At 39.8% G+C, this 24,756-nt stretch overlaps 1 long non-coding RNA gene across 1 annotated transcript in view; it reads right to left on the bottom strand.

The window, feature by feature from the left end:
• Positions 1-6,235: 6,235 nt before the first annotated feature.
• The window catches only part of LOC142599933 (uncharacterized), a 41,042-nt gene continuing 22,521 nt past the window's right edge, over positions 6,236-24,756 (bottom strand). The window contains exons 3-4 of the long non-coding RNA XR_012833433.1: positions 22,299-22,389; positions 6,236-6,315 (exon numbers count right to left, since the gene is read on the bottom strand). This is a non-coding gene — a long non-coding RNA (uncharacterized LOC142599933). The remainder of the gene's footprint in view (positions 6,316-22,298; positions 22,390-24,756) is intronic.

Below are 24,756 nucleotides of genomic sequence, written 5' to 3'. Positions count from 1 at the left end.
AAATAGGGAATTTAGACACTTCTGAAGAGCATTGAGTCTACCTAAGTCAGGGATCCTTCTCTTCTGCTGTAAAGATAGGAAATAATGGGAATCTACTCCCATTCTGCCAAGTCCTTTTCTATAACAGCCGGATGGTTAGAAGAGAAACAAGAGGTCCAGTAATTTCAGCTCCATTCAACCTGATGGGACTGAACTCATATTGCTCAATAGATCATAGTGTCTTCTAATGTCAAGGGATACCCAGATTAAAGTGTTCCTGGTCATCCTGTAGAATTTGGCCTACCTGCCAGGCCCCAGTGAACTCAGTAAATCAGCAAACAGCAAAACTTTTGGATGCTTATAGAAGGGATATAAACCCTCGGCTTTCTCCCCAGGGCACTTTTGCATTTCAGTGGGCAACTGAAGTTAGACATTTCAGAATAAGTAGGGAGAATCTTTATAAATGTAGTTGCTTATAGGATTAACTAAAGTGAGGTAGATTGCTTTTTGAGACCTCAGGTCAGTTCAGGGCCTAACCCTGCTATACATGGGGAGCATTTAGGCATACTGTAAGCTACCTGCAGTCATTACTGGTTATGCATACTGACTTCCTGATAGGTACCTCAGGGAATTTCATCTTTTTCTACATCTCTGTTCTTAAACTCTTCTTCCTGTATTTCTCATAGAGATATGATAAGTGGAAATGCTTTCTGAAAGATTTTTTAGAATTTCATTGCAATCTCCTCCTACTGTTGAGGGAGCAATGCCTCAAGCTTTGCTGGAATATGCAGAAAATGCTAATCCAGATGCAAATGTTCGCATACCTCAATAGAAATTCATCCCAAAGTTCCAGCACCAAACACATGCAAACTTTAGTGAATCTGATTTCAAATGTGGTTTATATTGAAACCTTGATCCTAGCATGCAGCACTGAAATAGCTAGTGAAAGAGTGCAGACTCTGGAGAGTCTGAGATGTCTGTACCAGCCAGCTGGTAGAGGATGGAAAATAAAGTATATTGAACCTGACCTTGACAGGCAAGTTAAAGTACTCTGCTATTTTTCTAATGACCTCTGAACATCCCAAATCCCTTTTCTGGAGTCTGTGTCTTGTAGTGCTCTTTACAGCTACACTAAGAATCTTTTCCCTGGGATAAATAAAATGGAGCAGACAAAAGGAGCATTTCAAAAGCTGTTTTTTAATGTGTGCAGGATGAAATGATCAGGTCAAATCTTAGCTATGTCTATGAATTTTAAGATGTTAATATACAATTCTTACTGCAATCCTCTCTACTTCTCACACCAAGTTGTAGAAAGACTGTTTTGTGTCTTCTCCCTCTATTGCATGGAAGCAAAGCATATGTTCATCAGTTTAAATATATGGATTTCACAAGTTATAGATATGCATTTCTGGCAGTTCTGAAAAGAGGCTTCCCATTTCTCTACATTTTGTTTGTTTCTTCTTCTTTTCTGCTCTGAAGACAAAAATAAAATAAACTTTTTCTTTGGGAAGGAGAATTTTTAAAAAGTGTCTGTTACTACGTAAACAAATCCCAATGTTGTGTAACCATTCCATGGAAACTAAACAAAGTCATTTATATCCTCGCTGTGTTAAATGCAAATAAACTCACATTTTAGCAGTGTTGCCTGCCTTTCACACAAACATTCTTGCACAGTAGGATAAGATGATGTCTGAGTCTATATCCATATTAATAAACTAAGTAGGACTCATGCATAAACTCAAGCCTTTGCACATGATTATCCACAGATAATCTAGGTCCAAAGATAAATTGTTAGCACAGTCCTTTGTGTGGTTTTGGCCAGTATCAAATAAGCGCTTTCCCAAATAATGGCCTAACTCTTTCCGACGCACCTTCCTATCAGCCAGTCTAGCAGTACAACAGGTAGAATATCTACTTTAAATCTCAGCAGCTTTTCTGTCTAATGAGCCTGGCAATTAGGAGGTAATGTAGAAATCCCATTTTTAGTCCCAAGTGTACCACGTTGTCAGTGAATGTCAAAAAGCCATTGGAAGGATGCCGTGAAGGGTGCCTGATTACTTGCTGAAGGAGGTGAAGATGTCATTTACTATGATAAGAAATGGACAGTAAGCCAATATCTTGCCCTGGGACTCACTGTGGCTTTGGGACTTTATACCCTACACACTGGGGTTAATTTCATTCAATCAGCAGACCTGACTTCATGACTTCACCCTCCAGAGCATTTGGGGTGCTGTGTACCCAAGCATATCATGGGCTGGCACTCCGGCAGGGACACTGGAGCAGGCAGCCCTGTCCTTTGGAGGGCTGAAGCCACCTTTGTGGCTAGGAGCCACGGCTTTCAAAGCTTGGACGTAGGCTGGAAACTGCTTTTTCAGTGTGGCAGGGTCTTTGGACCAGGTTTTTCTCAGCAGTAAAGAACTACCAGGCTTAAGTATTTAAATTTGTCATTTTGAAGTAAAAGTATGCACCTTACTGCTATGAGGCTTAATTTACCTGGAACTTTGATTGCTTTGAGGGGAAAATTCAACAAAGGAAAATTGTATTCCAAGCATATGAAACACTGAGGGACTAATGTATTAACAGGGAGCTTTAGTTCTCTATAGCTTTGGCAACGTGACATATAAAGAGCTGAGGCTGAAAAGGAGCTGAGAAATATTCTTAAGGGGAAATGTTTTTCACAGACCCCTGTCTCTCTTGGCACAAAAACAATATGTTCTAATTACTGAAAGTATGTAAGAACAGTCACACTTTAATGCTAGGACTGAAAGAGGCTAAAGAAACTCCAGCGGAAAGTGCACTGGGTTTCTCCCAGGCACTGCAGAGCAAAATGTTCCATTTTTTTTCCAGATTTAATTCATGACATTGCTTTTGGTTTTCACTCTGAATCTGTGAAAAACCCAATCTCTGCTCAGCTCTGACAGTCAAAAATATCCCATACAGCAAACACTCCAGGAGAATGTATTCGTCTCGCTGATGGATGTATTCATCTGTTTTTCATGCATCTTGATGTATTTATTTTCCCTTCTATTTTTCCTAGTTGTATTCTCCCTCAAACTAGCTTTAGAATTTCAATTGTAGAAATCATATAAGATTTTAACGATGCTTGATGAGGTGCTGAGAATTGCCACGGGGCACAAGCGAAGGGGCACTGTCCTTTTAGAATGAACATGCTGATCAGAAGTGCTTCAGTAGTAACTTTTTCAGAACTAGTTGGGGCTTTTTAAAGTATTCCACCTGTTAAATGCTTTTTATTGAAATGAAAATAAGTACCTTTAACAAATAAGCCCATAAAAATGTAAAGGAGGGGAAATATTGAGGTTGCGTATATTCACCACATTTAGCCATTTTATTCACATGCCAGTCGGCAGACTTTTCACTTGAACTCCCCACTGGAAAGGTGACATTGAGAATTGCTGAATGAACTCAGAATTTTTCCTGTGTAGCCCAATTACAGAACACCTGTGCTAAATCACTGTGTGCTGATTCACTGCGATCATTCATAAAGCTCAAGAGCCCTCAAAATGTCTCTTTCCTCATCTGTAGTGAGGTGGTGATGGTGGGCAAGTGGCTTCAGTATGAAACATGAAAGGTTGCTCGTTCAGATCCTCCTGAAAAGGGCTTTTATTTTATTTAGTTTTCATAGCAGCATTTGCCAAGAGCACCTGGGCTACTCTACTTGTCTCTCATATATAATTTATTTTTGCGTCAATTTTTAACACCCTTGAAAGGGGACAAGAGCTGCTACTGGCATAATTGTACGTCATAGTTCCAAGTCAGTCTGAATGTTGATGGTGCTCCCACACCAGAACAAATTCACCTTTTTCCAGTGCTGCTTCCTAGAGAAACTTCCTCTGGATTTGCACTCATACTATGGAGCTCTGAGTCACCATGTACAGGGGCTAATGTCTTTTTTCAGCCAGCTGATCTGTAAAGGCCTGTTTGCAAACTGAGAATGTGAATTCTGGTGAATCACTTATGCCTCACAACACACCTGTACCACATCCATCCTAGAACAAAGAGACTTTTATATACCTCATGATGGAAAGAACATGGCCTCACACTTCTGACTGACAGAGCAGTGTTTTTCAACCCATTTTTTCCCACTTTGTAAAACCCTCAGAATTTTCCAATATAGCAAATTTGTGCTGTCTGACAGTTTCTTCAACTTTTTTTCATAGCTCTCTTGGAATTAGTCCACACTTTCTGCAAATCAGAAACTGAAAAACATCATTTCATTGTACTCCAAAATATTTTTTCTTCACTCCAGAAGGAATCTTAATTTTCCTGCAGGAAATATCCCCAGTGAAACTGGATTCAGCTTTGAAGAGTGCCATGGTCCATGCTGTCCTAGTCATTCATAGAGATTAAAAAGTAAAATAGGGTGATGAGAGAGCCTCCAGTTGAAGGTTCTCACAATGAGGAAAGAACAATGTCACAACCTGATGGACTGGTGTATTTACAGCATGAAATCAAGGATTATTATATGCTTGGAGGAGACTGTGGAAGTGCTTGAGAACACAAGGCTTCCTCAAATAATATCAGAAGACGCTACAGGGCACAGAGCCGACACACAACACAGTTTCAGCCATGTGAATATCAACCTCTGAGGAACACCACCTATCATTGGTCTCCACTTGGACATCAAGCCATTGACCACAACTCTTTGAGCATGACCATCCAGCCAATTCATGATCCACCGAGTGGTCCATCCGCCAAATCCATGTCTCCCCAATTAGAGACAAGGATGTTGTGTAGGACAGTGTCAAATGCTTTGCACGAGTCCAGGTAGATGACATCAGTTGCTCTTCCCTTATCCACCAATGCTGTAACTCCAAGACCACCACATTTATTTATTTATGTTTGGTCTCAGATCTGACACTTTGTCAGAAATAAAGACATCTAGGATTAGAAATCCTGGTCCCACTGAAAGCTATGTTGAAATTCCTGGTAAATTCTGCAATTCAATGTCAGGCCATCCCACTGCATTAAAGGAATTATTTTTTACTGCTCTACTTCTATTGTTATACTGCACCCATCACTGTGGAATCTCAAATCCCTGACCTGAGTATGGATAAATTAATTCTGAAGCTGTTTTTGAGAGCAGTGAACTGAAAACAAAAGGCCCGAGAGTTTTTGGAGGCAGACAGCAGAAACAGAATTTCTTTCTTGTGCCTTCAGGGAAAGAAGAATTTGAAATTCCATGGCATGCTGTGAAAATGCAATATTTAGGGTAAGATATGTATTACTTGAATTTAGCCATCAAAAAATCAGTGATGTAACTCAAGTTAGTAACTGGTGATCAGACTACTGTCAATGGAAAGTGACAGACATGTTTATAGGAAATTTCAACAGATAAGCATGGAAAATTTGTGGGATTAATAACTATGTGGAGATACCTCTCTCTCCTTTGAATATAGCAATAAGGTATACAAAGTAGCTTAGACCAGACACATTTTAGAAAGCTAAAGGGAGATGAACGTGATTTTGAACATAGTCCCATATATTTTGTTTTCAATACATCTTCAAACAAAGCAATCCTGGTCAATAATTGAATGGGTGACCACTGTGGATCACAGGAGTTGGAGCAAACAGAATTATTATTAAAAACACTCTTCATGAATCATCACTGAAACACCATACTGAGTTGTTAGATGCTAGGTACTCTGTTTAAGATGACACATAAAACACAGCCATTGATCTGTTACACACAATAGAAATCCCATGTCCTCTTCACAACAGGAGCAGCAAAGTTGGCCCCAGTGGCTTGATTTTCTTCCAGCTGTATAATTGCATACTACCTGCCACCTTTTCCTGCACTGGAGAAGACACTGCTTGCATAACGTTGCTGTGCTTCGCTTGCAGACTGCTACGCCTCAAGGTTAGGCTTCTTCACTGCATATGTCCTGCAGTAAAATCTGTGATCCAAGAGAAGACAGAAAATTACAGACTCAACAAGAGATGTTTCTTTTTTTATATTCTACTAGAGTAAGAAGTATTGAACGGTTCCTTTGGGAAACCATCTCCCAAATACACTGGTCTCTGGGGTCTATATCACTGAAGGCTTGACTAATCACATTTGTAAGATCTTTATTTCCTTCCCAAGCTCCTCCAGAAGCAGAGCTGTTGTTGGATACATTCCCATCACAGGCCCCAGTGACATCTGCATCAATTAGTAGTGCTTTCACAAGTATTAACTCCAGCATGAACTTTGAAATTTTTGAAATCTGGTGTGCCTACAGGGAAATAAAAGACCAGCCTTCTCTAACAAAATGTCTGTTCATCTCCTCCATCAAAATCCTGTTGCCTCTTGACTGTCTCAGACAGGAAGGGGAGTATCTGGAAAGTGAGAGGAATATCATGAAGACTGTCAAGAAAACCTTTGTACTTGAATTTCTTTTTTCTCCCTCCTTGAGCTGGTTAATGGTGAGGAGTGGATTTTGCAAGGTTTGTTCCAGGATCTATGGCTGAAAGGAGTTCTCCCAGAAATGTCACTGAGTCATTAATGCTTGCAATTCCCCCTTGTCTAAAATGATATAAAATTAATATAGGCTTTAGCAATTTCCAAAATGTGTTCATCCAATATTTAAGCTTTCAAAGTGATTATAAGGTTGGACAGGGTTGTTCTTTGGCTTCTGGCTCTAGAAACCTGAAATACCGCTGTATAATTTGAGAAAGAAAATCAGTTGTTCTGATACATAAACCCCAGGCACATGTCTGTCTTTGAATAATATATCAAGGATCTCAGAATAAAATCTCTTAATAATTTAACCATCAACCCAGAATCTTTCATTGTGGATATCTTCCAAAAAGAGATGAGGGCAAGATGGATGTTCAGATACACCTTTGTACCCGCTGATGTTAAAGCTACCTAAACGGATGTAAACTGTGTCTAGCGAGACTCCAGCACTGGACTGGTGGCAGTTTATCACAGAGGAGTTTGGGAGGAAAAAACGACACAGATTAGTAAGCAAATCACTGATCTGGGAATTTGAAAATTTGGACTATATTCCCAAATGTGGGCTGTCACTGGCCTATTGTCCAACCTTCACCAATTCCTACTTTCCTTCTTTCTCCTTACACAATTTCTCTATTTAGGTGGCAGAACAGAATCGAAGAGAACACTTCCGTGCCTATGGGCACAGACAGCTCCCTCAGGTGATTCTACTTTGTCTAACGTAAAATGAACGTGCAGTCTTGGAGAAAGGGCCCAGGCAGTTGCACTGATTGCTGGAGTACAGGATCCTTCTTCAGATCCATCTCCTGCTCTGTGCCCATGAGTTTTATATTGCTGGCTACGTGGTCATTCAGCTTCAACAGAGGAGTGAAGAAAAAAGGTTATCTCCTATTCCAGCCCCCTGCTAGATCCACTTCATGCACAGTTAGCTCACTGCAAGGTTATTACATGGCTGTGTGCAGCAGCAAGCTACCAGCCACTCAGCAGTTACAGAAGACAGATCTTCAGCTATCTATTACCAAATACATGAGTTAGGCTCCTAAGCCAAGGAGCAATTTCAGGCTTTGCAACTCAACTACATATAGCAACATGTAAAACGTTTTATGTTTCACTTTAAAAAACAAACAACAAAAAAACCCCAAAACCCAATTTCTTTGGGGTATTTCCTATTGGATCATGGAGTGAAAGTACCCAGCATGCTGGCTTTGGTGTTCCCCTTCCACTGTCCTTCATCACCATAAGTCTGTTGAAAGGACAGGCGGTAAACAAATCAGGCGTATGGCACTATCCCACCAACAACTATAGCAGCACCATTAAGATAGCAGTGAACTGGATCATGATGTAACAAGAAGCAAGAGAGAAACTTCTTATGACAGCTTACTGCCAAAGCAAACAAATCTTATGATCACCCTTTAAGTCACACAGGTAACTGTGAGCACAGCTTTTGGAAACATCAGCACCGAGAAGCCAGAGAGGGCAGGGGAATAAGCTGACCCACATACCTTCATAAACGGGAAGAATTTCTGTCTATAAAGAAGCCCATTGTCCTGCTGTATGCAAATCATTGTCTGTTGCCAAATATATATTTATATTTCTATAATTTATTTATATAAATATATTTATATCTATATTCTTATCTCTCTGAATTTCATTTTTTTAAAAACTCAGAAACTCATTCAATCCTGAAGTGAAATGTTTCATTTGAGATTCAAGCTTCTTTTGGAATGAAAGTAGAAGTCAAAGTGATTTAGCATTCCCTGAATGGCTTTTGCTGCTTTTTACCTCTGAAGCTGCTAAAACTGAGACAATTGAGAAAAATATTTTACCCTTGTCAAAGTTTCATAATTTTTTCCTGAAAAGTGGATTCAATTAGTAGATACTGGATAGTTTTATTAGGATTGCACACAGCTATCAATGTTTATCCACAGATACCTTAGAAAAATTGATTCTCATTGCTCCGCTGTATATCTGGTATTGTGGCTAATGTGGACGCAGCAAAAAATTACTTGAGAACTTTCCCTCAGCAGGTACAGAGACCCTTCTGTATGTTCAGATATTGTTAACTTGTTTCTCATAAGATGTATAACAGCAATTCAACCATCTCCAGAATAAGCCTTCTTTCTTTAGGGACCGCTCTATCTTCTCAGCTTGACACGATCTCAGTTTTATCCAACAAGAACAAGGCTAAAGAGGCAACTGCTCCTTAAACCCACTCTGTCCTGTTCCAGCACAGAGACCACTGACTGTTTAGGTCCCAGTGCTGTTTCCCACCATTATCTAGGTTGCTCTAACCCAGCTCAGCAAGGTCTGACAGGACCACTGCAACGTCTGGTAGCAAAACAGAAAACAATAAGTAATTTCTAGGTGGGATTGCTCCCAAAAGATGTAAAGAGTTACAGGAGTCTTTCTAACAGTAGTCAGTAGCATCATCGGTTTTCCCCCATATGAAATAGCTGTTTTCTTCTCTTTAATAACCTGGCTTGCTTGTTTTCTCCTATTTATCAAAATCAGTGGTTACAGGTAGGTTCTGGAAAGGGAATAACGGAACGGTTTTTGAAATAAAGGTAGAACCCCCTAAGTCCCTCAAGAAATGGCTCCACTGTAACAAATTTTCCAGCACTGGAACTGTAGAGAGATGCTGCCTTCATTTGTACTTGAATAAATCTATCCAAAAGTAAAATGAAAAGAGCAAATAATGGTTGATGCAGAACAAATGCCTTAGACAAACTGTCTCCCACAACTTCACATGTAAGTACCTTTGGAGACCAGAGGGATTAATCTGCAGATGGTAAATTATCTGACGTGTATGCAAGCTGACAAGAGTTTTCAACCTTCAATTATTGTACTAAATAATTCTCTATATAATGCAAGATTTCTGTCCCTGAACTTTGTTTTATATTATTATTTGTTAGAAGGCTACTGTCAGCTTCAGGGCTAAAGTACTTCTGAGACTGAAAAGTGCCATTTACAGCTACTGTTGAAATAGAGAAGATAAAATTAGAATCTGAGATGACTTCACTTGTTCAGGTGAAGTCACAAATTGGCCCTAGAGGCAGATACTCTGGAATAAAATCGACCAACAGAAAATGTTACTGAGCTGCTCTTCGATCATAATTTTGCCGCAGTCAGTACTGTAAACACCAAGCACACAGATGGCAAAGCATCAGTGTCAGCTGTGAACGCTGCCTGTAAGCTATTGGAAACACTCATTTTCTAATTCCTCCTTCCACCCTGGTGTAAAGCTGGCACAGGCCTGCAGAAGGGGAACCAAATTCACAACGAAAAGCCTAGGGAGCTTTAGTCTCTAACCACAGAGCGGGAGAGGGCTTGCTGCATCCTAAAATCCGGGTCGAGATGGAATTATTTCTGGTTTTCACTGGTAAAGAGGCTAGGTCTCTTGGGAAAGGCAGATTGGACAAACACTTTGTAAGACACAGCCGCAGTGAACCATCAGACAGTGAGTTCCCAGGGGCACTGGATGCAGATATGTACGGGAGCCTCAGAGGGGAAAAGACAGCCTTGGGAGACTACTGCTGCTAAGAGCTGCTGTAAATATGAACCACGACCTTATGCCTTTTATGAGGCCCTTCTGTTGTCCAGATAGCTGGTGAGATGCCTTGGTGTTGTGTATGTTCTGCCCCTTAGGAAGCAGGAGAAATGCTCCCTAGCTCTTTTCAATTTAAAGTCACTTTGACCTCAAAATGGTCAAAGCACCCTTCAAAAGCCAAGCTCATCACTCATGTCAGCAATGTTCTTTCCTTTCATCCTACATGGAAAAAAGAGCATGGACTGTGTGTCCTGAAGCTTTAAAAAAATAAGCAATGATGGCATCACAGCAGCCCTTGCTTGGTTAACTAAAAGACTTCATAGCACAACATGCAACCAGTAACAGGTCTTAATCTTACTCAGCATAGAAAGTGTGAATAATGTCAGCCAAACATTTCTGAATCCAATCAAAATTAGCCTGGAGACAGCAGTCTGTTATCCACTTGCCAGTAAATCTACTCTTTGAACGGGAAATAAATTGCTGTGGTAATGGTACCATATTTTTTGCCATTTTTTCTTAAATCTTTCCCTTCCACAAAGGAATAGTTTGACTGTTAGAGATAAAACAAGTTTGCAGCAGGTGTTGCAAAATATATAGTGTGAGCTGACAGCCAAAGCTGCCTCTGCAGACAGATAAATGCACCTTAACACAAGCAGCAATGCTAAAGTTCACTTAAGGACCCAACAAAATAACTGACCAGAGACAGAGAGCAAATTTTGAAAGGTAGAATCCTGTGAACTGTCCTTTCACACCATCGCACAAGCTGCTCAGAGGAAAATAAACAGATCGTCAGGATACTTCCTATACAGTTTTCTTCGCTTGGCAATATGTAGGAATGGCATCGGAGGGATGACAGCTATAACCAAGCTTATGTCCCATTATTTGGCTGCCATTGACTGGCTTGAACTAATCAGCCATTGAAATATAAAAATGTGTTTGGCCTCTGCACAAAAATAATTAAAAATGTTGGTATATGCTCAGGTGAGAGCTCTGCTATGGCATGTTGAAGTAAAAAAGGACAAGATTAATTCTGATGCAACCCTACCCGGTCTTCACTGCTGTCACCTCTTGTCGCTCTTGTCTAGCAACTTCTTATCCAGCATCTCTCCAAAGGGTCTGTGTTTAAGGTATGTGGCTTCCTTTTAAAGCCAGCATTTTTCTTCACTGAGGTGTTTTCAGGCATGAAAGAAAGGAGATGGAGCAAAGGGAGTTCCTTGCCAGTACTAAACAGGATCTATTAACTTTGGCTCGGGGTTTTTTTTTGTTTTGTTTTGTTTTGGTTTTGTTTTAGTGAGATTATTCTTCTCAACAATGCAGCCATAAATGAAACAGCTATACAAATAGGACAACACATTGCACTTCTGAGACCAAAATGAGCAGCAGAAGGGGAGTTATCTCAGCCTGGAGAAGCTTTGTTGCTGGGGGGCGGGGAACCACACGTTTCAGTCTCTAGATGTTATGTGAGGATTTTTTTGCAAAATGTTCTTCCACATGCTCCAGCTCCACTCATCCTTTACTGCAGTGTGCTAGCAACAAAGCTTACTGCTTTCAGCGAGAGTGAAGCTTATGCTGATGCAAACTTTTCAGATCCACTCATTAATCTAGCATCTGGAAGCCTGTTAATCAGAGCTACAAGATTACTTTAACACTCCCAGTGGCTTACACTCCTCGCAAGACTTTCCATTTCGTGAAACGATTAGTTACTGACTGTGTTACACAGGGAAAGAAGCTGAAATTTGTTACTGATTGCACTCTCAGCAGTCATCCAGTTATAAAGCAATGCACCTGGAAATCACTTCTCTGAAGTGCAACGCGATGAAGGTGCTAAGTTGCCTATTACAAATGCTCCCTTCAGTCCCAGCTTGCGCTTAATTTTTAAGGTTATTGAACAGGCCATTTGAGACAAACAATGTTAGCACTAATTTTAAAAATCTTTAGTCTTCATCTTGAATGCCAGCATGCTCATTTGAGCCTGAGAAAGTACTGAGATCGCTCATAATCTCCTGAGGATGGACAAAACCCCATGCATTTATGTTCATTTTTCCAAAGCTGCATTTGGTATCAGCCTTTGTTATCATTTAACTACAAGGCTAATCAAACCCAAAAAGACAGACTAAAGGCTGTTTCTGGATGTTACTCTAGTATGATATATAAGACTGTTGAAAGAAACAATGAAAAAATGTAGGCTGATTTTTCTGGAGCCAAACTGAAATTAGGATTTGTGGGCTAATCTAAACAAGACAGAGAGGTTGAGTGCTGCAGAAGGGAAATTTCCCCTGAAGACATTTCTCTGATGCACTTGGGCTTTGTTAAATAAAGAGATTTTTTTTTCTTTTGACTTAGTAGACATTCACTCATGTCGTGATCCAATGATTTCAGGGGTACCTTCAGACACCTTGCTGCCTTAGGACACAAATGGTCTCAGAAACTGCCAGCATTTCTTCACCTTTACATCTGATTACAGACATGTATTTTAGGCAATGGAGAAAGCATGGTCCTAAATCTAACAAATTAATACCACAAGAATTGGTTATTCTGAGAAAACTCCAGCACTGCCAAGGAAAAAAAAAAAAAAAACCAAAAAACACAACACAAAAAAACCAAACTCAAAAGTGTAATCATGAAACATATTCTTGTAAATCTTCCCTAATCCAAAAGAAAAAAATATCTTCGGCCCAACCCACAGCCGTTCCTAAAGCAATGTAAGTATCTCCTGAGACAAATGGTTATGTGTGTACAGTTGCCCCAAAGCTATTGTCTCCAGCTTTTCAGCAGTTCAGGCACTTTAAGCAAGGCACATTATTCCAAAAACAGCTTTGAACAAGTTCTGGACACATACCTCTGTGTCATCACTCTGCACTTTCCTTCTCTGACTGCTTGTGCCCGGTCCTGAGAGAAAATCCTTTGCCATACAGCATTGCAGCTTGAGAAACGTTTTGGAGGGTAAGGCAAGACTCAGGGACAATTATGGCATCTTTAAGAAGCAGAAAATTTTATAATTTTTTTAATAAAAATGAGAGAATTTTAAATGCAAAAAATGGATTTTTATTAGATGAGCAAATCCTGCCTTTACTCTAGCACTCTTCTTTTTGAGGAGAAAAACTCCCAAACCTCTTCCTCATCAGAAATCTCAAAAATTACTTGTCTTTTTGTGAATTTTCTATCAAAACTTCAGGATTTTCTCTGTGGTTTGTCAGCTTTTGGGGAATGCACCACAATAATTTTTAAAAAGTGCTTTGTATTACAGATAAAGGCATAGTGCTATATTTTTGTCAAAGTCACTCCTAGTGTGTACAGAGTAGGTATCCCAGCCAAAATGGAGAAGGGAAGGTGCATCAAGGAGCCATCTACACAGAAAGAAAAAAAAAAAATCAGAGGGAAAACACACACACAAAAATTTCTCATTCCTGTATGTTAATATTAAGCCATTTATATTTGACTTTGACCTGATGAACAAATATTATTTATTTATTTATTTTTCTGTTTTAGAAAATCAAATATGGCCATTTTCCCCGTTAAGAAGGATCATCTGTAAATCACCAGTACTCAATCTTCTAGGGCACATTTCAGTTCCTTTCCATTAACAGTACTAAATATGAGTTGGAGGATTTTTTAAGTACTATGTTGTTACTAAAGGCCTCATAGTTATTGACAGAAAAACTATAGTCTTCTTACCCATCCTGAGACATTTATAATACAGTCATGAACATGTGAGCCAGTCACCTCAAACTAACTCCTGTTATAGTCACCGAGAAGTAGTAGATGTCAGACGGATCTGACTGGTTTTAGGACAAAATGAATCACATCCTATAATTTGTAGTTACTCTGCACTGAATGCAAAGGAAGCCAAGACAACTAGCTTAGATGTATATGTCCACATCTGGTCAAATGAACCCTTATAAAATTGTCCAATGAGATCAGCAGACAGAAATTACTCCCAAATATATACTGAGATTAATGAAGAATGGTAATATTTCTACTGTTGTGTAAGAAGCATATAAGGGGAGCATTAGATTATAAATATGGTCAAAAATTACAGGAAGGGTACTGGTTTTTATTAAAATCTAGAGGACAATAATCCATTTTGCAGTCACCAGTCTCTCCCTCCATTTGCTTCATATACATTTGCTACCCAAACCCACTTAATGTAATCCCAGGTACAGTCTTTCCTGCGTCTTTCATCTCCCTGTGGTGTTGTTCTTCCTTTGTTAATATCTGTTACGGACGAATGGTGGTTAGAGAGGTCTTCATAGCTAACCAGAAACATATACAGAGACTGGAGTGGGCCCTGGGAAAGTTGTCTTGCGCATAATTAACAACAGAGCAGGGCTGCCATCCTCCCTGTCTGACAGTTTAGATTGAGGAATTTAGCTCTTTGTCTGAATGCATGCCAAAGACACGGGATTTGCCAAGCCCCATACAGGATACAGGGAAAAATACACAGAAGGGAAATTTTCCTACCACTTCAGATATCTTCTTGATAGGCAGTTCAACTGAGAGTTGGTACTTCATTTGGATGAAGCACACACGTACCTTTGGGTGGCAAAATCAGCTCATCTAAAAAGTGCTGAGTCACAGAGAAGAAACATGACTTTCCTATAGCTCCACACACTTCCTCTAGTTATTTACTCAGTGCAGATTATGGAGTAAGGTACTGGATGCGATCCTCCATGAGAGCATCTGGATGCTGAAACCCAGGTAGTCCCAGGTCATGTAGTTTTATGTCCTGTAATTTCTTGTTTACAACCTCATCATGCACTGCCTCTACAGAAGTGTAATTAAAAGTAATTTATTCTACAGGTATGCCACACAGAGCAAAAACATGAGGCTAATGCTATGCCCTGCATCAGCTTTTCCCACAGAGTTTTGGTGGAAGAACACCACCTGGCCTAGGTCTATTGCAGTAGGTGAGTCTTATTTTTTGAAAGCGTATTTGGCACAATTTTTATATACATTCTAAGCCATGTTCTTGAGTGTACTGAGCCATTAATGTCTTTGTCTTTTGGTTTTAGTACTTTATAGTCATAGCAGATGTTTAGAAAATTGTGTTCATAGGATTGGATCCATTGCATCTGCTTCTTCTGATACATGCTGCTTTTCTAGCTCATTGCACTCTCTTTAAATTAAAAGAAAAGCCAAGAAATCTGATCTCATGCTTGACATTAATCAGAAAAAAATTACATGTAGTTATAGGAACTTGTTCATAAACCAGAATAAGAATCAAAATTAAACAGTTGCCCAGGTTCTCTAAATGATTATTGTTCATCTCTGTCAGTTGACTAAAACTACCTTCTAAATACGGAGAAAACATATTACCAAATGGTGGTTGGGATTAATGTCCTGACACAACAATTATCACAGGAGGCAGAGTAGCCAAGTCAGCAGCAGCAGCAGTGCACTGCTGGCTGCCTTCAGCCTCTTCTATGGCTTTGAACGCTGGGCCTCATTTTAGCTAGCTGTAGAAAGGAGAGCAGTACAACTCTTCTTAATCCTGCTGTTAAAACACTTTGATATCACTTGGCAATAATGATTTATAAAAGAACTAGCTGTCATTACTGCTTTGTATCCTGCAATAACATTCTGGACGTGTCCATTTCCCAGCTCTCCATTTACCATTTCAGGAAATATTTGCCTTGAAGATCTTGGTATCTTGACTTGTATTATTTGCTCTGGTCAAATTATATATAGTATAGCCACTTCTTGTGCAGCTAAAAGCATACCTATAGTCAGTCACAATTCTCTGATCATGTGGGAACCACATATTGGAGAAACTTTGACTTCTCCCTGTACAGGATTTAGCCAGGGTTCAGCTGGGCCAGGACACATCACTTGGTAAGCTATTTCCAAGCTACTCGCCTTGGATCTTTAATCCATGCCCTTTTGGTTTCAATTTATCCCATGTAATGTGGGACATCTAAGATGCTGACATTCTGACTTGCCATTTGAAGGTATCCATCTCTCCCCATTGGCTATGCTCCAAGGCACTTTTTACTTTTCTTTGTGTTTTATCTATATATTGGAAAAGAAGATCACTGGGAGGGTATAGTCATTGATCTGTAGGTAAAACCAAACACGATGGGGTTTAGACTGGAAATATCAAGCACCCCAGTCCAAGTTAGTATATACAACAGATGCCTGTCAAGAAATATTAATGGATGATTTTTTGGTTCCAGAGATTCCAGGTTGTTTCAGATTCATTTCATCTAGATTCTAAAAGTTAGGTACCTATTATAAAACATTTATGTGTACTTTTTCTATATCACTGGAGAATCAGAGGCCACTTTTTGGAACAGTTCATTCTACCATCTCAGAAACCTTACTTAAAATGAGATGAATAGTTCTCTGGAGCTCAATTTATCTTTTTTTTCTCTCTCTTGTCTACAAAGGAAGCCTAACAAAGATGCTCAGTTGCCCACACATATGTATTTTATCCCATTTCAGAAACCCCAGAGTATCTAAGATATCCATAAGGGGCTGGCAGATATGGCACAGGATCTACAGGTCTTCTTCCAGCACAGGAGAGACAAGGTGGAATATCTTCAACCATCTCAAATGACAGAAGACACTTTGTATGTGGACAGCTCAGAGAACCCTACATGATTAGCTTGGACTAGACTTCTACCTTTACACAGCTAAATTTGAGTGAGGTTATTCCTGGCTCCAGTTTGGGTGTCTTGGGCTGGACTTGGGTGCTCACACAGTCATCACAGTATCATTTGAGATGCTCCAGAGTGTCCTGCCTGGACACCAACTACCACCCCAGGACAGACATCTTACGTCCTGCATCGTATCTACCAACCAACGTATCCAATTATACTAGACACCTATGTGTTGGCAACTAACTCAAGTCAATGTCTATATTGTCTCAGTTCAAGAGATACAGTCCTCTGTAATTCAGGCCTAACAAATTTGGCTCTGTTTCAAAAAGTAGCCAGGCATAAAAACTAGACATCTACTCTGCTTACAACCAGACAACATTTCCTGTAGTATTCCCTCTTTTCAACACTGGGAGTAACTGTGTAGCTTACAATTTCTGCCAAAACCTATAAGGAGCTATGTTTTTACATTTTCTTGCTGAAATTCAAAATGGTTTTGTGATGCATTATGCTTCCCAATATGTGATTCATCATGGAATATAAGGACACAAGTATATTCAGATCAAAATGTCAGGAAGTGGTCCCAAGTACCTCAGCAAAGAGAACCTCCATTACGCTTAATGTATATAGGAATGTAAGTAGAGAGACACAAACACAGACATCCCAACAATGATTAGGAAGAGAAAAGGAGTGCTGGTTACAAGAGCCATGGTGTGGCTTAGGACACAGAAAAGAAGACCCAAGCAAGGAACAAAGAGCAAAATGTTGAATGACAGACAAAACTTAAAAGTATAACTAACTGGGTGATAGAAAGTATCAATGTAAACATCCCCTGTAGCAAAGAAGGTGTGTGCGCTTCTAGGATGTCGTGGTTTAACCCGACAGGCAACTAACCACACAGCTGTTCACTCACTCTCCCCTACCTCCAGTGAGATAGGGAAGACAATCAAGAAGAAAAAGGTAAAACTCATGGGTTGAGATAAAGACAGTTTAATAGGACAGAAAATGAAAGTGAAAATGAAAATGAAAATGAAAATGAAAATAATAATAGAATATACAAAACAAATTATGCACAGTACAATTGCTCACCACCCAGAGCCAATGCTCAGCTAGCTCCTGAGCCAAACTGCCTTCCTGCCAAACCCCCCAGTTATATACAGAGCATGACATCGTATGGTATGGAATATCCCTTTGGCCACTTTGGGTCAGCTTTCCTGGCTGTGTCCCCTTCCCAACTTCTTGGATACTCCCCACCTTCTCATTGGTAGGGCAGTATGAGAAGCTGAGAAGTCCTTGGCTGCTTGGGAACAACTAAAACATCAGTGTGCTATCAAAGTTGTTCCCATACTAAATCCAAAACACAGCATTATACCAGCTATTAGGTGGAAAATTAACTCTGTCCCAGCTGAAACCTGGACACAGGGAGAGGAAGAACCGTACACTGTAAATTATGTAAAAGGCAGGAAGAATTGTTGACATCAATCTGGCATGTTACTGTTGAGTCCGGTTGAGACTTAAGCGAATAACAGGCTTGGATTATGCACTTTTCTTTTGATCAGCATTTTGGAAATACCACTGGAACACATATATAGTTATTGGAAGTTAAATGCAAAAAAAGCGTTAGTTTGGAAAGTGCTGTTTAAAATGTCATGCACGTGCTTACTATTGATAATCACATAAAGTTCATAGCTAAAAGTACAAGGTCATAGCTAAGAGTACACTTTTTCTCAATGCCTGGCATTCAGATGTTGTAGTCTGTGAGCACTGGAATTATACGGAAGAAATTAAGAAAGTTTATCCCCAGAAATAATTCATATATCTGTCTCTGAAAGGTTAGTCCATAGATTGAATTAAGGTTATTCAAAACTGTGAGGTTTATTAAGAAAGACAGAAATCCAAAAAAAAAGGAAAATATTCCAAATAACTTCCCATTTGGAAGCCCATCAAGCTTAACATTGCTTCCCTCAACAAAATATCCCAATATTTTTTTTCTGATGCCTAGTCACAAGTTACATAGACCTGATTCAACGTGTGATCAGTGCCCTAGTCCCATGAACTCAAATTTTTGCAATAACTTCAAGATCATGGTTGCAAATGTCTTGGTTCTCAGAGATCCTAAAATCTAAGGACAGATCTTTCAAAGTCACTTAGGAGCTTCTATATCCAACCATACCACTGTGCTAATATCTATGGAATGCTACTGGACTTGGACAGGAAAATAATTTCTTATGCTGTCAATGCTTTTAAGATTTCACCATTTGGGGGTTTTTCCCCCTCTGCTTCCAACTGGTACGTCAACAAATTTTTTCCCAATGGTAAAGGGGGAATAGAGAGAAGACAAAGAAAATGCTACGAAGCCTGATGATCAGCTGCTACTTACCCTACTGCTACTGCTCTTGAATGCTATGTCCTCTGAATCTGCCCTGAGGTTGCTGTATCCTGAGCTGATTTATGAACAGCGAATCTACTTTACTCAGTCCATTGCACACTCTCAGACCCTTCAGATCCCTTGCAAAAGCCAAGCCCCATTTCAAAATTGGAGGCAATATAGCAGGTGTGAGAACTGACTACCTATTTCCCAGATGGAAATTTAGTAGAGAAGGACACTTGACAAATTAGTACATTAGCTTTTTGCCTTTGGTAATAAGAGGAGTTTGTGACTATCATGAGATAAAGATGAAGAGTGGTCTTTTTAAGTGAGAATTATTTATTAGAGAAAAGAGCAATGAACTATGGCACTATGGCACAAAGAGACAGTCTCCACTATGGTTGACTTCCAACTTTGTTTTTCTCATTTACCAGGGTCCAAAGGTCTTTTTTTTTTTTTTTTTTTTTTTTTTCTTTTCTCTGCAGCATTAGAGACATCTGGTGGCTGAAAAGTGCAAAAGAAGGACGTATCCTGACAGGCCCTACTCCTCCCTGAAATCCATGGAAAAGATGGGCCAGTCACCCAATCCAATAGGGCTCAGGGAAAGGAAACCACTTAGAAACCAATATGGAGCTGGGAAAAGAGAATAGATGTGGGTGAATGATGGCACAAGATACCTGTGCTCATGGGAATGAGACAGAGTACTGAGGAATATTGGTATCTTACCATGGAGTATAAAGCAACTCAAACGAACCCTGTGAATGTAAGCCTAAATCTCACTCAGTTCCTGTCCTGAATCTTATGCAAAACAAACAGCCCTTGGAATTGCCAACATAGAACATGACTGGAAATATAACTCAGGTCATCAGCTGTTACATGGAAATCAAAGAGGTTTTGGAAAAAGCCAAGCAGATAATCTCCTGCCTACTGCTGAGAAAATCACCCTGTTGCAAACTGAAAAGACCATAACAGGCTGGAATTCAGCACTTGGCTGGACAAAATAGGACAGTTTTTTCTGTGCTGCAATTCTGCTGAAATCAGGGAGTTATACAGCAGATCAATTTGGCCCAGTGTATTTCAATAATAACACAAAGGTTCCTGCTCAAAAATATAATCAACATATAGTTCAAATCTGGACTTTTATTATCTGTAGTTAAAAATTTCTCTTAAAAATGGGCTTCCATTCCAGTGCACAGTCCTAAGGGAAATCAGAGTGCACAGAGATATGGTGCACACCTACATTTTATCCCTAAAAGAGGCACATTGAGATATACACAGTGCTCGTCAGCCATAGTGTAGGTGAAATCTACAGACTCCCCAGGTGGTTTTGCTATTTAAAGCACTAGTACATATGGAGAATGTATAAAAAATGAGATAGTTCATAAATACAAGCACATACTTCTGTACATTTTCCTTTAGGCAGTTATACCCAGTCCATTTGGGATGAGACAGAATATCTGTTCTCTTGTGTTGTGTATGATGTGCTGCACAAATGTGTATATATGGATCGTGACAGAAGGTGGATGTGTTTTGTTGGCTTGCAATGTTTTGTTGCTCAGTGTCGACTAGGTGCTCATTTTCCTGGCTGCTTCACTCTGGGCCATGTGCATCCTTTTGCGGAGAAAAGATGAGGGGACTTTCCCAAAGAGTATCTGAGGATGCTGAGCCAGGAGAAGCCTCTGGGATTCTGAGGCATCAAAGACAGAGAGGAGAGGAGAGGAGAGGAGAGGAGAGGAGAGGAGAGGAGAGGAGAGGAGAGGAGAGGAGAGGAGAGGAGAGGAGAGGAGAGGAGAGGAGAGGAGAGGAGAGGAGAGGAGAGGAGAGGAGAGGAGAGGAGAGGAGAGGAGAGGAGAGGAGAGGAGAGGAGAGGAGAGGAGAGGAGAGGAGAGGAGAGGAGAGGAGAGGAGAGGATCCAGCCATAAGGGGGCCTGCAGTACCCACAGAAGCTGGGAAACCACTGAAAAGCTTGGGGAGGAAATAGCCCTGCCAAGCCTCAGAGGAGATGGAAAGCAAGAGATTTTTCATAGGTCATCCTTACAGTTTGTTCCAAAATAAACCCTACCATTGCAGATTCAAAGCCCTCCATATGTCCTTGGTATGCTCTACTGAAGGATACAGTGAGGGTGGATGTACTTTCAGAGTATTGTACACAAGAGGACCCGGTTCTGCCCATTGTACTACAAAGCTGAGTGAGGCCATGGTGGAATGAACATGATGCAGCCCGCTTCCCCCAGCATAAACAGCCAGTTGTGCAAGGGAGGAAGTCTGAGACCCCATCTCTTTCAGTGTCTCTGATTAAGCTTTAGGCATGCACATTATCTATGCCTTCCAGAGAACAGATGATAAAATTGCCCTTGGCAGTTTTCCCTTCTTCATGCACGCCAGGGCAAGCCAAGCCTGTAAGCCCATGTATAAACTGCAGAATGATTTGATACATTGAATCTACAGATTAATAATGAGTTCTAAGTTTCTGAATTAATGAGAAATATAATGGTCTCTTTCCTTGCCCAGGTGCTTTGTTTATTATCTTTACAACCAAGGATTTTGTTTCATCTACCCAAATTATCCTCTAATTGTCTCAGTCTGGTTACATATAAGTATTTGGTCCAGGTCATCAAATGCATCATATCAGATCTCTATTCACTCTACAGACCAGCCTTCCAGTGCAAACATGCAGTGGCCCTCATTCGGAAAGTGTTAAGAGATCACTTGGCTCTGGCATCACCATGGATGTTTCAATCTGCTTCTTCCTTTTTTTTTTTTTTTTTTTTCCTAAATGCCTCTGTGTTCCTGTCAATACTATAACTGCCTCTTCATAATAACCATTATGTTCTGTCATGTCAGTTATCCAGAGCACCTGTTAAGCTGACCCATCATACAGTAACTCTGAGCCACTTACATCCTATTCTTTTGGCTGGTGACCAAGATGCTCCAATTGATTTTTTTATTTTTTTTTTTTCACTAATTCCGAGCAAGATCAATGCACAACTGAAATTCAGTGCCATGCAGCTCTCTTCATTGCTGTAATCAGATAGCTGGCTGCATCATGCAGCAGACGCAAGGGCAGCAAACAAAGCGTAGATGGAATAGGAGATAAGGTACATATCATGCTGCAAAATGTTTCCATCAGCCAAATGGCTTTGAGTTTACTACACATCGCTGCCTCCTCCAAACCAATGCTCTCACTTCCCATAAGGATTGTATCTCTGTTCATGTACCAAGCAGTTTAATTTCTGTGCTGGTCTGTAACCATGTAAGGGCTCATCTCAGTTATCTATATCTGGGGACACAATTTGACTATATATAAGTAGAAACTTGCAGAGATATGTGATACAACATAACAAGGTACCTTACCCTTTATCTTGATCTCTTGATAATAGCTCCCTGTTTTTCATCTCTCCAGTGGCTTCACTTTATCTGTTGTGCTTTGAATCTACCCAAGGTACTGCAAGAGACAGAAATTACACCTTTCTACCTGGTTTAGCTAAGTGACAAAATCGTGAGGAGATGATGATGACTCTGGTTATTCCTATATTAAAAAAATAAACAGGATGAGCACACAGCTTCAAGTATGGGTGCATGACCATCCATGCCAGCTAACTGCCAGCAAGCTCCCTGGCACATTCGTGGCCAGTGTCCACACTCCCAGACCACCCCTGGGATCCGTGAGGGATAGCACAGACCAACCCGATGACAGTTCCCACTCACTTGAATGTATGGAAAAATTCATCCCCTAGGAGAAAGAGTTAAGTCATATGGCTGTGAGTTGCTCTGTGCTGCTGAACCAGTCCTGGCTTATTTTATCTATTAAGCTCAGTGCAGATGACCAGTATCAGTCCTACTCAGCAAACAATCCCCCACTAGTCTGCCAGACCTCTTGAATAGAGAATAATGATAAGGTGGGGGGTTTTCAGCTTGAAGGCCCAAGAAGCCTTTCTGATTCATAACTTTGTTTTCCTCTTGCATTTATTCATTCAACTTTCCAAATAATGGGAGCAGCCATATAAATAGATTGATCAGTTTTGAAGATATTGGCGTGCCGCCAGTGTCTTTGGGCTATTTTCAAAATTCACCCCTGCAGGTATAGGGCTTGAAGAGAGACTGCACTATATTTGATGTCGCATTTTTGCAAGAAAGGAGGAGTTGGTATATACAAACTGTATTATATAGCTTTTAATTGCTCTGTTTTTCTTCTTAAATAAGAAGGTATGAATCATAAAATCACTCATGCCCCCCTAATGAATGTCCGGTTCCTGGAAAATAATTCATCTGAAGTCCATTGGCTACCACATGGCTCCTAGTTTCCCCCTCGGCAAAATTAGTTATAAGATCAAAGCTTATTTCAAGCAACCAATAAGTCAAGCAGGATTGTATAAAACAATTTATACCATCTCCTCTGGCACAGCAACAGCATTTTTGGCAAGCTTTCAGTACTCCAGGTATCTGCCTAAACAATCTATGCTGTACTATTTGTCACAACATTGCCCACCCTCTGTAACTGCGCTGCTCCAATTTATGTATCAGTAAAACCCTGTTGGGAATTTCCACATTTGCTTTGCTGAAATTTTCCATGTAGATTATAACACAACCGTTCTTATAAGCCTATCTGCTGGTGTTACTAGGAAAATAAATCAGATCAGGTCTATCTCAGAAATAAATCAAGTACACCAGCTGACACTTACAAACCTCGCTGCTTTCATTAAATGTCAGCAGGCTTTTCATTGCTTTTGCTTACTTTTATTTCATTTTAAATTTTCTCATAAACGCTCTATACTTAATGTCTTCCAAATCCATTACTCTTCCAGTTCTTTGATACATAGTATATCTCCTCTGCAAAATCATACATGGAACCCTCGGGTAATGCATTTTTCAGCCTATATCATAATATTCTAATTACTGTCTAATGGATCTTCCTAGAAAAAAGAAAACATAAAAAAGTGTAATTAAGCAAGCCATCCTAAGGCCATACCAATCCTAGAGGTTAACACAAAAAATATTCCCATATATAGTGGCCTCTTTAAATTATCACCCAATGAGAATTAAAATGTAGCTTTTCAGAGAACCTAAGGTCATTAATCCTTGGTTACATGTCAGTTCCCATCATGAAAAAAGAATATAAATAATCATTCCATGGTTTATATTAGATTGCATATTGCATCAATATAACCAAGATTCCTCTCTTCAAATGAAATGATAAATATGCTCATAAAGTTTCCTCTTTAGCACACCTCAGCCTACAACGCTTGCACACATCTCACAGAAACGATTTCCTGACAGATTATTTGGAGTGAAAAATATTAGCTCCAAGCTGTATTAAAGTGTACCATTAATAGCTGCAGAGCTTTTTCAGTAATCTAATGATTCCAGCATTTTAAAATTCAATTTTCTGAAACCCTATGTTTGCACATTTGGATCGCTCACTTACATAATTTATTATTTTAAAATTATGTTTATACACATCAAGTTGTCCATTCATCAAGAGAAAAATGACATATGAGGCACTGGGTGCTGGAGTGCAGATTTTTTTAAAAATAAGTGTGTTTCTCTTGTATATGGAAAGTAGTATTAAGAGTACTAAATCATCTTGTCTCTAGGAACACATATGAACTGTAAACGAATGAGGTAGGCAATTTTGCTTAATTAGAATCAATAGTATCATCCTTTAATTAAACAATATTGATTGCATTATGCAGAGGGCAGCCTTGCAGAGGATATGTTTTAATGTGATTTCTGTTTAACTTGCAAAAATATGTCAAGGGTCAAATTGAACTTGTACATGGAATATCCCATTCAAGGAGAGCAATCACTCTGA

Source organism: Balearica regulorum, chromosome 1 (genome assembly GCF_011004875.1).
Source record: "Balearica regulorum gibbericeps isolate bBalReg1 chromosome 1, bBalReg1.pri, whole genome shotgun sequence".
Taxonomy (NCBI): Eukaryota; Metazoa; Chordata; class Aves; order Gruiformes; family Gruidae; genus Balearica; species Balearica regulorum.
The sequence above is the reverse complement of the archived record's forward strand: the minus strand, read 5'-3'. Positions and strand labels throughout refer to the sequence as shown.